Source organism: Oryctolagus cuniculus, chromosome 2, assembly GCF_964237555.1.
Source record: "Oryctolagus cuniculus chromosome 2, mOryCun1.1, whole genome shotgun sequence".
In the NCBI taxonomy this organism is placed as follows: domain Eukaryota; kingdom Metazoa; phylum Chordata; class Mammalia; order Lagomorpha; family Leporidae; genus Oryctolagus; species Oryctolagus cuniculus.
In genome coordinates, this window is record NC_091433.1 from 182193829 (window position 1) to 182209387 (window position 15559).

At 45.7% G+C, this 15559-nt stretch overlaps 2 protein-coding genes across 51 annotated transcripts in view; one reads left to right on the forward strand and one right to left on the reverse strand.

Moving 5' to 3' along the window:
- LOC100338723 (b(0,+)-type amino acid transporter 1) overlaps nucleotides 1-8464 on the reverse strand; it is a 37094-nt gene extending 28630 nt beyond the window's left edge. The window contains exon 1 of the mRNA XM_002710055.5: nucleotides 8018-8464. The gene's annotated coding sequence lies outside the window, so the exon portion shown is untranslated. The remainder of the gene's footprint in view (nucleotides 1-8017) is intronic.
- A 1132-nt stretch (nucleotides 8465-9596) lies between these two features.
- Nucleotides 9597-15559, forward strand: part of PUM2 (pumilio RNA binding family member 2) — a 94958-nt gene continuing 88995 nt past the window's right edge. For 24 of the 50 annotated variants that reach the window (XM_070069437.1, XM_070069398.1, XM_070069401.1 and 21 more), the window contains exon 1: nucleotides 9902-10039. The gene's annotated coding sequence lies outside the window, so the exon portion shown is untranslated. Of the gene's footprint in view, nucleotides 9827-9901; nucleotides 10040-15559 lie in introns of those variants that run through there. The other 26 variants (XM_070069421.1, XM_070069406.1, XM_070069411.1 and 23 more) reach the window with 13 other exon arrangements.

The window sequence follows — 15559 nt, forward strand, 5'->3', positions numbered from 1 at the left end:
ATCCATGCAATAGAATATTATTCGGCCATAAAAAAGGAATGAAGTATATGAAGAACTAACACATGTTCCAAAATAGATGGATGTTTAAAATATAGCAAAGAGAAAAAAGTAAATCACATAGAACATGGGACCGGCACTGTGGCGCAACAGGTTAATGCCCTAGCCTGAAGCGCCGCCATCCCATATGTGTGCCGGTTCTAGTCCTGGCTGCTCCACTTCCGATCCAGCTCTCTGCTATGGCCTGGGATAGCAGTGGAAGATGGCCCAAGTCCTTGGGAAACCTGGAAGAGGCTCCTGGCTCCTGGCTTCAGATCAGCCCAGCCCTGGCTGTTGTGGCCATCTGGGGAGTGAGCCAGCAGATGGAAGACCTCTCTGTGTGTCTCTACCTCTCTCTGTAACTCTTTCAAATAAATAAAATAAAAAGCTTTTAAAAATCACATAAAACCACATCTTATATGACACAGTTTATATGAAATATCCAGATCATCTATGTAGACAAGAAGTAGGTTAGTGGGTACTTAGAACTAAGGAGTGGAGGAATAGAAAAGTAATAACCTAAAGGCATGTGTTTTCTTCAGGAAGTGATAAAACTATTCTAAAACTTGGGTGGGCATTTGGGGTGGCAGTTAAGATGCTCCTTGAATACCCACATCCAGGATCTGAGTGCCCAGGTTTGAGTCCTGGCTTTACTTCTGATTTCAGCCTCCTGTTAATGCACACACTAGGAGGCAGTGTGATGGTTTAAATAGTTGGGTCCCTGCCACTTACTGGGGAGACCCAGATTGAGTTTCTGGCTCCAAGGTTGGGCCTGGTCCAGCCTGCTTCTTATAGGCATTTGGGAAATGAACCTATTTCCCAAATGGATGGAAGATTCATATTCATATTCTTTCTCAAATAAAAAGCAAATGAAAATAAATAAATTAAAAAAAAATAAAAACAGGGCTGGCGTCATGGCAGGTAAAGCTATTGCCTGCAACACAGCATCCCATATGGGTGATGGTTCACATCCCAGCTGCTCCACTTCCGATCCAGCTCCCTACTAATTAGCCTGGGAAAGCAGCAGAAAATGGCCGAGGTATTTGGGATCCTGCCATCCACACAGGAGACCCAAATGAAGCTCCTGGCTCTTGGCTTCAACTTGGCCCAGCCCCAGCTGTTGCACCCATTTGAGGAGTGAACAAGTAGATGCAAGATTTCTCTGTCTCTCCCTCTCTGTAACTCTAATTTCAAATGATTAAATCTTTTAAAATTATTTTTATTTACTTGAAAAGCAGAGACACAGAGAGAGAAGAGAGAGTTAGAGATAGGTAGCAAGAGATATCTTTTATCCACTAGTTCAATGACCAAACGCCCACATCAACTGAGGCTGAACCAGGCAAAAATTACGAGCCAGAACTCCACTGGGGTCTCCCACAAGGGTAACAGGGATCCAAGGCTTGTGCTATCATCCACTGCCTCCCTAGGGTGCACATTAACAGGAAGTTGGACTGCAAGCAGAAAAGCTGGAACTCAAACCAGGCACTCCAATATGGGATGCAGGCATCCCAAGGGGTGTTTTAGTTGCTGTGCCAAATCCCCACACAAAAACCTGTTTTAAAATAACAGTTAGCCATATTATCTAAGAGATACATTTAAATCAAAAAAGTAAAATGCAGAAAACTTGATAATAAAGGCATAAGGAAGACTTTTTTATAAAAAGAAATAGTCACAGTTTCTGCAAATGCTAGAAAGGAATTTTGCAACATGATATCAATGAAGTAAGTTACAAAAGATGCTCATTGATTAAGGCAGTAAAATAGAAACCACACTGATTATTTTAAAAGAGAATTTTTTTAATCTATTGGGGCCAGTGCTGTGGCATAGAAGGTTAAACCTCTGCCTGCAGTGCTGGCATCACATATGGATGCTAGTTTGAGTCTCAGCTGCTCCACTTCTGATCCAGATCCCTGCTAATGCACCTGGGAAAGCAGCAGAAGATGGACCAAATGCTTGGGTTATGAACCCATGTGGGAGACCCAGAAGAAGCTCCTGGCTCCTGGCTTCGGTCTGGCACAGCCCTGGCCATTGCAGATATTTGGGGAGTGAACCAGCATTGAAAGCTCTCTCTCTCTCTCTGCCTTTCAAATAAACAAATAAATCTTTTAAAAGGGGGGAGGGTGCAAGGAAGTATAGAAGTGGATGTTACCTGAATCTAGACACTTAGAGGAGTCCCATGGAGCTGGGACATGAACCTCTTTGGAAGGCTACCCTGGTTGCCCTTGATAAACTCAGGTGTTTTGAAAAGAGGCCCCATGGCACCATGTCTCTGGGCTAAGAGGACAGTTTTGGAAGTGTACCAAGAACTTAATGACTGCTGGACCTAGCTGCTGCAATTGGCCGAGGTGCTGTTCTGAGGTCATTCTGATGGGAATTACATGCAAACAGGAAGGAACAAAAGGTTTCTCATTTCTCTTGGCTTCTCATCTCTCTCCAGTTGCACAGCCCCATGTGGAGCTGTCTGGTAAAGGTGTAACTTAGGGCAGGCATTTAGCCTAATGGCTAAAACACCTGCATCCTACAATGCACTGCCTTGGTTTGATGTTCACCTCTGGCTCCTGACTCCAGCTTCCTACTATAGTAAGTACTGGGGGGAGAAGGGTGGGCAGGTATGGTGGGAAGATCACTATATCCCTAAAGTTGTACTTATGAAATTGGTGCTGATGAAATAAAAGGTTTCTTGGGAAGAAAAATAAATTCTGGAAGGCAGCAGGTGACTGGGTACTTGTCACTCATATGAGAGACCTGGACTGAGTTCCCTGCTCTCATTTTTGGCCTGATTCAACCCTAGCTATAGCAGGCATCATTTGAGGAGTGAACCAGCAGATGGGAGTCTGTTTGTCTCTCTAAGTAAATACACACACACACACACACACACACAAATACACACAAATATAACTTGCAGAATCTCAATTTCAGCATGGAAAGTTTGGTGCTGAGAGACAATAGATTAATCCACAGAGATAACTTTAAAAAATCAAAATGAGGTGAAAAGGATGATATCAGAGCTGAGGAAACACTGAAACCAAAACATTACCATTATGTTGCACCATTGCACAATGAATCAATTAATTCTTAATAATGCACAGATCAAGTGACTGGCATGGGGAAAAAGGCTTGATTTAATCATATTGAGTTCGGAAGAAGCAGATTTATTAAACCAATTTGCCAGGAGATGGTCATGGGAGGCCAACAATCTTTCAAATAAGAATAACCTCAGTTGTTGAAGCAGAGAATCCATTAAATTATCTACTGGTGGAGAAAAAGGACTCTGGAATATTTTTTAGAAGATTTATTTACTTGAAAGTCAGAGTTACACGAGAGAGTTACACAGGAGAGGCAGAGAGAGAGAAGTCATCCATCCACTGCTTCACTCCCCAGTTGGCCCCAAAGGCTGGAGCTGTGGCGATCCAAAGCCAGGGCCAGGAGTTGCTTCCGGGTCTCCCGTGTGGGTGCAGGGGCCCAAAGCCCAGGTATCTTCCACTGCTTTCCCAGGCCATGGCAGAGAGCTGGCTTGGAAGTGGAGCTGCCAGGACTTCAACTGGTGCCCATATGGGATGCTGGCCCTGCAGGCAGCGACTTTACTCACTACACCACAACGCAGGCCCTGAACTCTGGATTATTATACAGGAACATTTACTTGAAGTGGCCAAAGAACTTCATTTTCAAGTATCAGGATTATATGGAAATATCAGAAAAATCTGCTAGAGGGATTGGCATTGAGCCATGCTGTCGTCATGACAAAGAACTTCAAAGGTAGAGGAAAAATTCTTCAACAGGTTAAAATCAAACTGGCCTCAGACTTTTCCATTAGAGCAATGTCAATGAAGTTCTGAGGGAAAATAATTAAAAAATTAAATAAAACTTAAGAATGTTTTTTTTAAATAAAACAGGAAGCCATTTTTGAACATGAAATAACTCAGGAAACATGAAGCTATTATGAAAGACTGCAAAGAAACACATTTTTCGGTAGCTCTTCCCATCAAAAGGTGAAATTTGTTCTTCATCTTTTGCATCTTGGCTAGTCTTATGATTTGTTTTGACCCATACATTGTGGCAGAAGGGTCCTGTAGGAGTTCCAAGCCTTAGCCTAGGAGACCTTGCAGCTTCCATTCTTGCTGTCTGCTGTTATGTGAACAGCCTGAGCCAGCCTCCTGGAGCAGCTACAAGGTGCCCTGCTGACTGCCACACCTCAACCATGCAGCCCCAGACAAGCAACCAGCTGACTGCAACTGCCCAAGTGAGCCAGGAGAGATCTGTAGAACGTCCCAAATGCAGCCAGCCCAGTGTGTATACCCACAGAAGTGTGTGCTAATAAATGAATGTTGGGAGAATTGAAACACAAGTAAAGGGTAACTAAAACACCAATTGAAAGTGAAGAAGTCAGGGCTGGCATTTGGCACAGTGGGTTAAGCCACTGTTGGCAAAGCTGGCTTCCCATATGGGAATGCCAGTTTGAGTCCTGGCTATTCTGCTTCTGACCCAGCTTCCTGTTAATGCACCTGGGAGGAAGAAGAAGATGGCCCAAGAACCTGGGTCCCTGCCACTCATGTGGGAGACCCAGATGGAGTTCCTGGCTCCTAGCTTTGGTTTGTTCAGTCTTAACTTACAGGCATTTCTCTCGACATTCACATAAATAAATAAATCTTTTTAAAAAACAAAGTGAAGAAATCAGAAATAATCAGTGAGCAAGCCACAAATATATTTAAATATTGTACTGAAATTGAAACAAATTCACAGGGAAATAATGGACAAAGTTCAGTGTAAATGTCATAAACCCCAACAAAGTAAAAAAAAAATCACTTAAGCAAAAAATCAGGAAGTACAGGGAGTAGGAAGAGGCAAAAAAAAAAAAAAATGGGTCTTAGTCTACCTTCAGTGGCTGGGAATTCAGGACTGATCAATACTGAAACAGTTTGAAAAGTTACTCTGTCCCATTAATGATTTCTGCAGTTTTGTTTAACGTTTAAGAAATCTTTTGTGAACTAGTCTGTCTTATGATGAAGTAACATGCATATGAGTAGTTCCTCCAGGTTTCTCTTTTGCTCAAATAAGAATATATTCAATACTCTATTTTAAAAATGCTTTGTTTTAAAAATAGCATGTGCAGAAGGAGCCTATTCCAGGTTTTTTTTTTTTTTTTAGATTTATTTATTTATTGATTTGAAAGGCAGAGTTAGAGATGCAGAGGCAGAGAGGGAGAGAGAGAGGTCTTACATCTGCTGGTTCACTCCCCAAATGGCCTCAACAGCCAGAGCTGGACTGATCTGAAGTCAGGAGCCAGGAGCTTCTTCCGGGTCTCCCACGTGGGTGTAGGGGCCTAAGGATTTGGGCCATCTTCTACTGCTTTCCCAGGCTCATTAGCAGGGAACTGGATCAGAAGTGGAGCAGCCAGGGCTTGAACCGGTGGCTTTACCCGCTATGCCGCAGTGCTGGCCCCAGCCTATTCCTGTTAATGTCACTCTATCTACGTCTCTCCCTATCTCTCCTTCTATCTGTACTCATGCATGTAATTATGATGTTCACAAATACAGATATTAATATTTCTGTGATATTAAAGTTAGGGTGATTTCAACTTCTTTGTATTTCTGGAAATTTTTATAAAGGGTTCCTATTACTTTTATAAAGTTATTAAAAGAATTTACAAGAAGCTTTACAAACAGTGCTAGTGAAAAAGGGGGCATCTGAGTGAAGAATAGAAACTGACACTGTGTTTGAAGATATAACCTATGCAAACTGGTGGTGTTCAATCATGGTTACACTTTGTAACCACTAAGGAGAAACTTTTGAAAAATACCAATGTCCAGGCTTCAGTCCAGGCCCAAGTAATAAAAACCTCTGCAGTGGGGCCTGGATACTGATACATCTTAAATGTTCCCCCAGGTGATCCTGATGTGCAGCTCTGGCTGAGGTCCACTTGACTCAGCAGACACATTTCCCAAGATGCACTGGGCGCTGCTGGATGCCAGGACACTCCATTCCTGCCTCTCTAGTCCCAGATCAGGACTGGTTACTAAGGAAGGAGAGGAGCACAAACACAGAGGAGGCTCCTAGCAGTCTCTGCCACAATCTGGTTTCCCTGGCTGTCATTAGATGCCTGTCAGCAGGAACTGTGGCTGCCTGTGTTCTTGTTTACATCCAGGAGAGAGAGGCTGATGTTTTTCTCCCCACATGCACGGAGCTGGCGCTTCTTTGTGCCTTACTGGCTCAAAATGGGTAAGGCACACCCATTAGAGAACCAATTTCTAGCAAGCGTGATGGCGTTATTGTGATGGGCTTACTAATGCTTCCCAAACTCTTCTGTACACTATAGGAACTGCCCAGGAATCTTGTTAAAATGCAGATTCTGATTCAGCAGGTCTGGCTTCGGGCCAAGATTCTGCATTTCTAACAAGCTCCCAGGTGATTAGAACGACTGTTGAGGTGTCAATTATAATGCTCACTTTAGCTACCAAGCACACCAGCTATTTACATTGGCTGAGGAGTACATGCTTTCCTTGTAGTTAGATCTAAACAGAAGCCAATTATAATCAGAAGTGTCTAATGAGCATGGCAGATTGTTCAGCAAATGGGAAGGCACAAAAGCAAGAAATTGCTTGCCCCGCATAGGGAATCGCGGGCTGAGGAGGAGACAGGGACAGAGGCAGGGTCAGGTCACTGAAGGGCTGGGTATTAATCTGTGTTCCGCGGAGCACGCGGCCAATAAGAGATTCTCCACGAAGAACAGTCTCCTAGGGTCAAATTTGTTGGGAAAGATCGCATCCTGTATCTCTCACTTCAATATTTACAATGCATATTTTGATTTTGAGGGCGCTAAGCAGTTTGGCAGGAAAGAAACCTTTTGTCAAATAGACATAATACGTCGTAGGCAGGTCAGGATCTATAACTTGTGAAGCTTGGTGCAAAATGAAAAGGGGAGATCCCTTTGTCAGCAGTGATTAAAACTTTCTAGATGGTGACAACAGGGCACGAAAGCAATTGCAGAACCCCAATGGCCTTGTGTCATTGCCGATGAAGCCAGCGCTGCTCCTGCAGACACTGGGAGCATTAACTGAGATGATGTATTGAAAATGCTTTGGTGCTTGCATCCCGTAAGCACCAAATAAGCAATAACTATGGTATATACACAGCGCTTAGTTAGGACTCTTTAATAACTCATTTCATCTGGCTTCAGCAGAAAAAGCAGAACTGATTAAGGAGATCCAGCCATGTTTCTCAGACTTCAGGGAGGGGAGGCGGCCAGGCACAGGAACAAGTGTAAGACAAACACCGTCAGGACTATCCTTTCCTTTCCAAAACCCACTCTTCCCTATAGGTTTCCTGTCTATATGGTGACACAAGTCAGCCCAAGAGGTCCCAGGTCCAAGAGACTTCCTGGGAGAAGGCTGACTTCTCTCAGTTCCAGTTCCATAATCTGAGAGGAAAGCCCATCTACTTCCACCCAGGCTAAGCAACTGTATATGAAGACTCTTCTGCTACCCACTCAACGGAGGGAGACGAAACCATTCTAAACCACGTACATTCCAAATCTCCCACGCTCAGTGACGGTGGGACATTTACTAAAGGATTATCTTCTAACACTGGACACAGCACATTCTGTGGGTGATAGGGGAGCAATAGGATGCTTGAAGTCGAAGGTTAGGGTGTCAAGAGTCAGATTTGTATTTTACATAGCAGTAAGCAAAACTGATCGGAGGGAGAGAGATGGAATCGGAACTTAATCAGGAGGGCTGACTAAGAGCTGGCTACAGATATCCAGACCTGGGAAGCAAGGCTAGTGTTAGTGAGAGACAGACACTATCCAGAAATATTTAGGAAGTAAAAATATCCATAGGGGATAAAAAGAAAAGACTGGTTCCAAGGAGTAGTTTGGGAAATGAATTAGGTGTGTGTGTGGGGGGGGGGGGTACCACCAACCATGGACACAGTGCCGAAGAGTTGGGTTGAGGGAGAGAGGGTGCGACTTCAGTTTTCTACATACCTGGTGCCAGGAAGACTGTTCAAATGGAAATCTGTAGAAGCTTGAAATTGGGGCCATTGGTAAAGGCTTGCGATGGGGCTCAAAATTCATGTTCCCTGAAACGCATGCATTGGAAACAATCCAGGCAACAGTGTTGGGAGGTTTGGCTTAGCAGGAAGTGATGAAGTTGTGAGGGCTCTGCCCTCAGAGATGGACCACTTCTTTCTCTGGAAGGATTCAGCAAAGATTGATTTTTTTTCTACTTAATAGTCCTTTAAAGTAGACATTGATTTGCTTAGAATAAAGCTAGTTTTGGAAGCACACAGAAGTTGAGCCAGAGGATGAGATTAAAACCAGTGATCCAGAATGACAAAAATACTGAGTAGGTGCCTTCCATGGAAAATTGATTGCCCAAGGTGTTACCTAACAGTTGGAGGTTAAAGTCCTCACACACTGCAAACTCAAGATAGTTTAAAGAGCATGAACTGGACAGTGCAGTTGAGAACTGTACCTTGGTTTCTATTAAGAACTGGCATGGTTAAATATATGCTCTTCAGTAGGCAACCTGCATTCACTTCAATTAAACACATAGTCTCTTCTGCAGCGTGACTGTATGGCCACAATATTTATTTTGGATAAATCCCTTATTGTGGTGACTTAAGGTTACAGATAATCCCCCGTAATAGATTGTTTTGTTACTGCAGTAAAAGTACCCAATGTAAATGCTGTCTTGCCCTTCCGAAGCGGGCGGATGCAGCCCCGAGTCTTTTGCAGGATGCCAGCACCTTGATGTTGGACTTCCGAGCCTGCAGCACGGCGACACACGCAACTTTCTTCAAACAAACATGGTCCCTGCCCTACATGGAGCCTACAGGCGCCGGGGTAGCCATCTATTAAGCAAGTGACTCCCAGGGCAGACCGTCTGGAGAAGCCAGGTGTGCAAGGCCTCCCACGTGGCAACTGGGCCAGCGGAGCGACAACGCGAGCTGGGTCAGAAGGCCGGAATTACGGCTCTGCAGAGGTGCCCGGCGTGGGGGACGGCCGGTTCAGTCTCCAAGCGGACCGTGAGCAGCACAGGGCAGCGTGCCACACGCAGCCGCGGGGGAGAGTAGCGGCCCGGCGCCAGCCGCGCCGGGATCCCTTTGTGTTCCCCGGGGCCAGCTCTGGGGGCTTGGCAATTTGCGGAGCGCAGGCTCCGCCGGCCCGGGCACCAGCACCAGAAGCGGCAGCTCACGCTCGGGGGCCGGTTTTCAGCCCCCACCCCCGAATTCCTCTCCTGCGCCCGGCGAGTGGAGACGAAGAGGGAAAGCTGCAGGCCTGGCTTAACGTAAGGCTCCGGTGGGGGCCATCGCCCCGGAAGGGAGGGAGCTCGCCCCCGGCGGCTGGGGACGGGCATGTGGGGGCGAACAATGAGCGTGCCGGCAGGAAGCCGAGGGTGAGCGAATTCGGAAGTCGAGGCCCCACGCGGCAACACAGAGAACGCCGCGTTCGGAAACACCACGCCTGCGCCGTCCAAGCCCCGCGCGCGCTCCCGCCGCGCGCCGCGGCCGAGCCGAGCAGGGGAGCGCGAGCCGCAGAAGCCCCGGCCCAGCCGCGAGCCCGCGAAGAAAGGGCGGGGGAGCGCACGCCGGACGGGCGGCCGCGCACGCCGGAGCGCCCACGGCGCGCGCACGCGCAGAGCCCCCGCCCGGAGCGCGGGAGAAGGCACGCAAGCCACTGAGAGGAGCCGCGCCTCGGTGAGCGCCCCCCGCCCCTTCCTCCCGGAGTGCCTTGCGCGCGGCCGGTGGGCGGGGGGAGGGGAGGGGAGGCAGCGGTGGCAGCCATGTTGTTGTGAGTCTCTGTGTCTCACCCTCGGTACTTCGGTGGTTCGGAGGAGGAGGGGGAGGAGAAGGAGGAGGTGGGGTGGGGGGGGAGGGAGGTAGGAGGAGAAAGAAGACATTGCCGCCACCGAAGGCGGAGGAGGGGGAGGACGGCCAAGAGCGACGCCGCCGTGTGCCCAACGGTCGGTGTCCCCGGCTGAGGCAGCGCGGCCGCAGCAGCCCCGTAAGTCAGCCCGCGCCTTCTCCCGCTCCCATCCTCCGGCGCCGCAGGGCCGGCTTCCCCGGCTTTGTGTGGCGGGCGGCCCCGCCGAGGGGAAGGCGGCCGCGGCCTGCGGGCTCCCCGCGCCGGCTGCGGCCTGGGGCCCGCTCGCACAATGCAGGGGGAGGGGTGCCGGAAGGGGTGTGCGCCGGGCGGGGGAGGGGGCGCCGCGCTCTCCGCCTCCCCCGCGCGCCGGGCTCGCGGGACCCCCGGCTCGGACCCCGCGGTCCCCGGGCCTCGGAGCGCTGGGGGCCCTCGGGGTGGCGGAGTGGGGGCGAGGCCAGGGGGGTCCGGGGAGGCGTGCGGGTGGGAAGTGGGTGAAGAGGCAGGGACGGGTGTGTGAAAGCCGGAGCGGGGGGTGCTCGAGGGCCCCGGTGTGCCCACGGCCGGCCAGGGGCGCCCCGACGTGGGCGTCTCCGACGCGGTGCCCCGGGTTCGGCAGGTTTCGGTGCCCTTGGTAAGGAACGCTCAGTGTCGCCCTAGGCGCAGATTTCGGTCACTCAGACAGACACAGGCGGGCATCAAAACCGAAGAGGAGGCGAGCGGCGCCGTTCTGGGTCTGAATACGCGTCCGGTTTGGGGAAATAGAGTGTTTATCGTTTTGTGTCCGAGCACGTGTGTGGAGGGTAGTGCTACTTGTGGGAACGCAGCGAGAGCAAACTCGCTTTTCTTTGAACGTAGCATTTCGGTGTTAACGCGTATTTAAACTTTGGAGGTGTTTTGTCAACGTAGCAGGCGCCGTGAGACAAATCCTATTAGGATTTAATGCTTTTGAGGTTTTTACTTAGGAAAACTGGTGGCAGCTTTTTTGGCCAAGATCTTTTTAGGGGAAGCTTTGTTGGAAAAATGGTTGTAAACACGAAGGAGAAACGCAGTACCTGTGGAGATACTGGATGTCAAGAAAACAGTGTTAACAAAGGAGTTAGCTGAGGAGTTCCTAGAGCTCGGTGACTGCTTCGATTGCCACGTTGAGTGGGTGACTCTTCACCGTGTGACCTAAAGTGTGGAGGGTGATTTAAGGAATTCTAACCAGGAGTCATGCTAGAAATACAAGGATGAGTATTTTCAGTTGGTTAATACGGTTCTGTTCTTAGTCTTTTAATATCTTGGTTTTCACGTGTAGACATAAGAAATTGTTGACATTTCCTTTGTTGCAGAAATGTCTTAAAACTGCCATTTTGGGTGAAATTGAGTTGTTTGTAGTTGTATTTTAGTCTTTGATGGCATTTTCATACACAGAAAAAGTTAACTATCTTTAAAAAATTGTCTATTTCAGAAACGCTAGGCCAGGTGTTTTGTTTAGTGAGATTTCAACTGTTTTTAAAAAGCGTGAATTAATTACTGACATTTAAATTGGTCTTACAAGGCTGTCGCCTTTACTAGGCCAAATTTTCGTGGAGGTAATTACAGGTACATAAAATGAAGAATCTTAACGCAGGTAGTCACACTTGGGTGTTCTTTCTCTTAAACCTTCTATACTTGTTTACAAACCTTTTTGATGTTGAAAGATAATTGGTCTTCTTGAGTAGAAACTTAGCCAAGTTATACAAGTAATTGTGATCTGAGCTGGGAGCCAGATGCGGCATACAAAGCCAATCATCTGTTATCAGGCTGTCTCTTTTTATAGATGCTGACAAGATCTTCATAATTTTAAGTGGAGCTTGCTTACTGTCTCCTGGGCTCCTGCATACTTCCTAATTTAAAAGACTTCATTGGGTTTCCATGATATGCAAATATTCTTTTTTTCATATTAACGTTTATGGATTTCAGAATACAGTATCTGAATCTCACTTTGCTTTATTTGACATGTTGAATAAGATTTTCTGACTTTTTAAGAAGGCATAAAACTAATTTGACTTGCTGCTATTGTGCTACTATTTTCCTCTTCACTTTAATTTGTGAGGTGGAGCTCCTCCCCTGTCCCCGAGACTGTCCCTTGCAGAAAGCGGTTAATTTTGTTCTGCTGCTTCCTGTGGCCATCAGGAATAGATGGCTTCTTTTTAGAGGACAGTGCTATCTGTGACTCGGTTAGGATAATTTCAGGGTGTGGTATACGGAAACCCTTTGGGTCTAGGTCTCAATTTTTTTTGCCTGCCAGTTATTGTAAAGTATGTATTGGGTTGCCATCGATCTAACTCCTTCAGTCTCTCAAGTTCTGAAGCCTCATGTGATAGGAAAAGGTTTCCTCAAATTGTATGATTTGGATGCTAATATTTTAATAGTGGTTTTCATATTTGGCTGTATAGCCAGAAGACAGTTTTCATTTGAAATTTATTGCTTTTGTAGTTGAAAGTGAGAGATGTATTTTCAAGATTTTCCAGTGATACACTGTATATAGAATTGTAGAGGCAAGTACATGATAAATATTTATTCTTTTCAGCGTTTCAGGTAGCAATATTTTAGAGACAAAGTTACTGTTTGTTTTTTTTTTCCTAGTGATGTTTTCTTTAGTGTCTCAGGAGGTTCAGCTTATCTAAATGAAAAATTAAGACTTGCATCATTAAACACATGTATCTCCTTCCAGAGTTGTTTTAATTCCAGTGAATTTGTAGAACTTTTTGTCTTTTATTGACTTTTTTTTTAAAGTGAAAAGTTTTGTTTGATCCTTGCTTGGGTTCTTTTTGTGTTCTTCGAAAGTGTTTTCAAGAATTAAAAGGATGAGCTGTTCAAGCATGTTGGTAGAAGGCTGATTTATTCAGTATGTTCCACTTTGCAGATTTAGCTGCTGTGATCTCATCCATTTTCAGGTTACATGTTTCCTCTCACTGTAGTTTTCTTGTGGAAGAAGAAAAGATGATAGTACTGGGAAGCATCCAGATGTGCACAGTTGTGTGCGTATTGCTCTTAGATGCAGTATGCACATAGAAGGGAAGTAATTTAAAATGTGAAAGGAGAAGGGGGAGAGGACTGTAGTTGAACAGTGTCAGGATGTTTTGGTTGCAAGTAGGACAGGGAAGAAAAAGGTCATTTACTTTACACAAAATAGGTATTTGGACCACAGCAGTAACTCCCCAGAATTTGTTTCCTAGAAGGGATTTGGTGCAATTGACTAGACCATGATCATACAAAATTATCTAGTCAACATTGTCCTTGGGAATAGACCTGCAGCTGACTGCCTCAGTAGTGGGGGAAATATGGGAGATCATTTGCATTGTTTTGTTAATACATATTTACATGAATAAGTGTGTAGAGAACCTGGTTTGAGGGTAGATCTTGATGATTTCTGTTATAGTAGACCTCTTGTGTTGAGAGCAGCAAGTTCTAGATCTCAAAGTGATGATCTCTAGTTTTAGGCACTGTTTCTGAGAGATGTATTTTCAAGATTTTTCCAGTGATAAACTGTTTATAGAATGTGAAGGCAAGTGCATGATAATTGCTTTTTCTTTTCAAAGTTTCAGGTAGCAGTATTTTAGAGATAGAGTTACTGTTTTTTTGAGATTACTGAGAGACTGTCTTAACTGACTCCACAAGATGTAGTTGGTTTTTATTCAGACATAAAAGAAGGCAAATGAATGGTAGAAAAAGAGTGACCCTAAGTTTAGGTTATTTACTAGGCAGTTAGATGAGGCAAATTGTAGGTGGACTGTATTGTATGATGTTAATAAATACCAAAAAAAAAGTTATATACACACTCAACACACCAGGTAGGAGTCACTTGAAACTTTGATGACCAGATCATTTTTTGAGCTGGTTTACTAAAGGCATCTCTGTAATGTTTTATCAGTACTTTTAATGTAAGTAGATACCCAAAAAAAAAAAAAAAAAACACTTAACATTTCTGTTGAAAGTTCTGAATCTTTGAAATCAATTCAGCATAAACAGAATTAAGTTTCATAGTTGGGAGAGGGATTGTGGCTTCTGATTTGCCTACATATTATAATTGCATAAGTATAATTGCTTTTTGTCCAAAGGTGCTTTCATTTAGTTCCTAAATTATGTGGATCCTACACTAGCAAAAATAGGTGTGCTCAAGATTCTTGGCGAACATAAATTGTTTGCCAATTATCAGAATTTCAGTTGAGAAAATATTCATAGGGTGATGTTTGAAGAACATTCAGTATGTTTGTTAGTCTTAAGTATTAAGACACAGTTTGGAATGCCAGCTTCGTATAAGGGAGTACCTGGGTTTGAGACCCAGCTCTGCTCCCAATTACAATTTCCTGCTAATATGCACCCTGGGAGGCAGCAGGTGATGGTTCAAGTAGTTGGGTCTCTGCCACCCATGTGGCAGACCTGGATTAAGTTCCCTGTGGTTCTGCGTGGCCAGGTCCCAGCTGTTGCTGGCATTTGGAAATGAGTCCGCAATATAGGAGATTTCTTTCTGTGTGTATGTGTGTCTCTGGGATGCCAGCGTCACAGGCAACAACTTAACCCTCTGCGCCACAACGCAAGCCTCTGGTTTACTTATTATGGTGGGTCAGTAATACTCTAAAAAAAGTTACTTATTTCAACTTCACATATTACTTGATTTCCTCTGCATAATCACCCTATGAAGGAGGCATTGTGATTCCCACATATAAATGGGGAAACAAGATCAGAGAGTTTTAACTGATCTGAGTTCATTCCACTGTTAGAGCCAAGCCTGTAACTATATTCTGGGTCTTTTGATTCTGGTTTCTGTTACACCATCATGAATAATATTAAAAAATTTTTTTAGTGTGGTTATGGTCCTTAGCCATATGGTGGTCCATAAGGAGAACAACCCTAACTACACAGGCAAGCATCACTTGGATAACTTAACAAAAAAAAAATTTTTTTTTTTGACAGGCAGAGTGGACAGTGAGAGACAGAGAGAAAGGTCTTCCTTTTTGCCGTTGGTTCACCCTCCAATGGCCACCGCGGCTGGCGCGCTGCGGCCGGCACATCGCGCTGATCCAAAGCCCGGAGCCAGGTGCTTCTCCTGGTCTCCCATGGGGTGCAGGGCCCAAGGACTTGGGCCATCCTCCACTGCACTCCCGGGCCATAGCAGAGAGCTGGCCTGGAAGAGGGGCAACTGGGACAGAATCCGGCGCTCCGACCAGGACTAGAACCTGGTGTGCCGGCGCCGCAAGGTGGAGGATTAGCCTATTGAGCCGTGGCACTGGCCGGATAACTTAAATTTATCTGTGTCTTCTCCAGACTTCTTCAGATCAGCCTTAGGTATATGGGATTTGAGCATCTGCAGTTAAGTCTCCTGTCTAGATTGTGATGCATTGTGCAGGTTGGGGGACCAGTATTCTTGAAATGGGCTTATTCATAATCATGAGAGGCCTATGAAGAGTGTCCAAAATGTCTGCATTTAGTCTTGTGGGAATCAACAGGTCCTTGATTTAAGAAAGGTGTACTGGTAATCTATCCCATATCTTACCTCTGGTGTAATCTATCCCATATTTTACCTCAGGTGATTAAACCTTCTGAGTACCAAAGAGATAGCTTTCTTTAGTGATTAATCCTCTTATTCACAAAGCATTAGAGTCTTTTGGCCTTTATTGGTGTTTTCTGAAT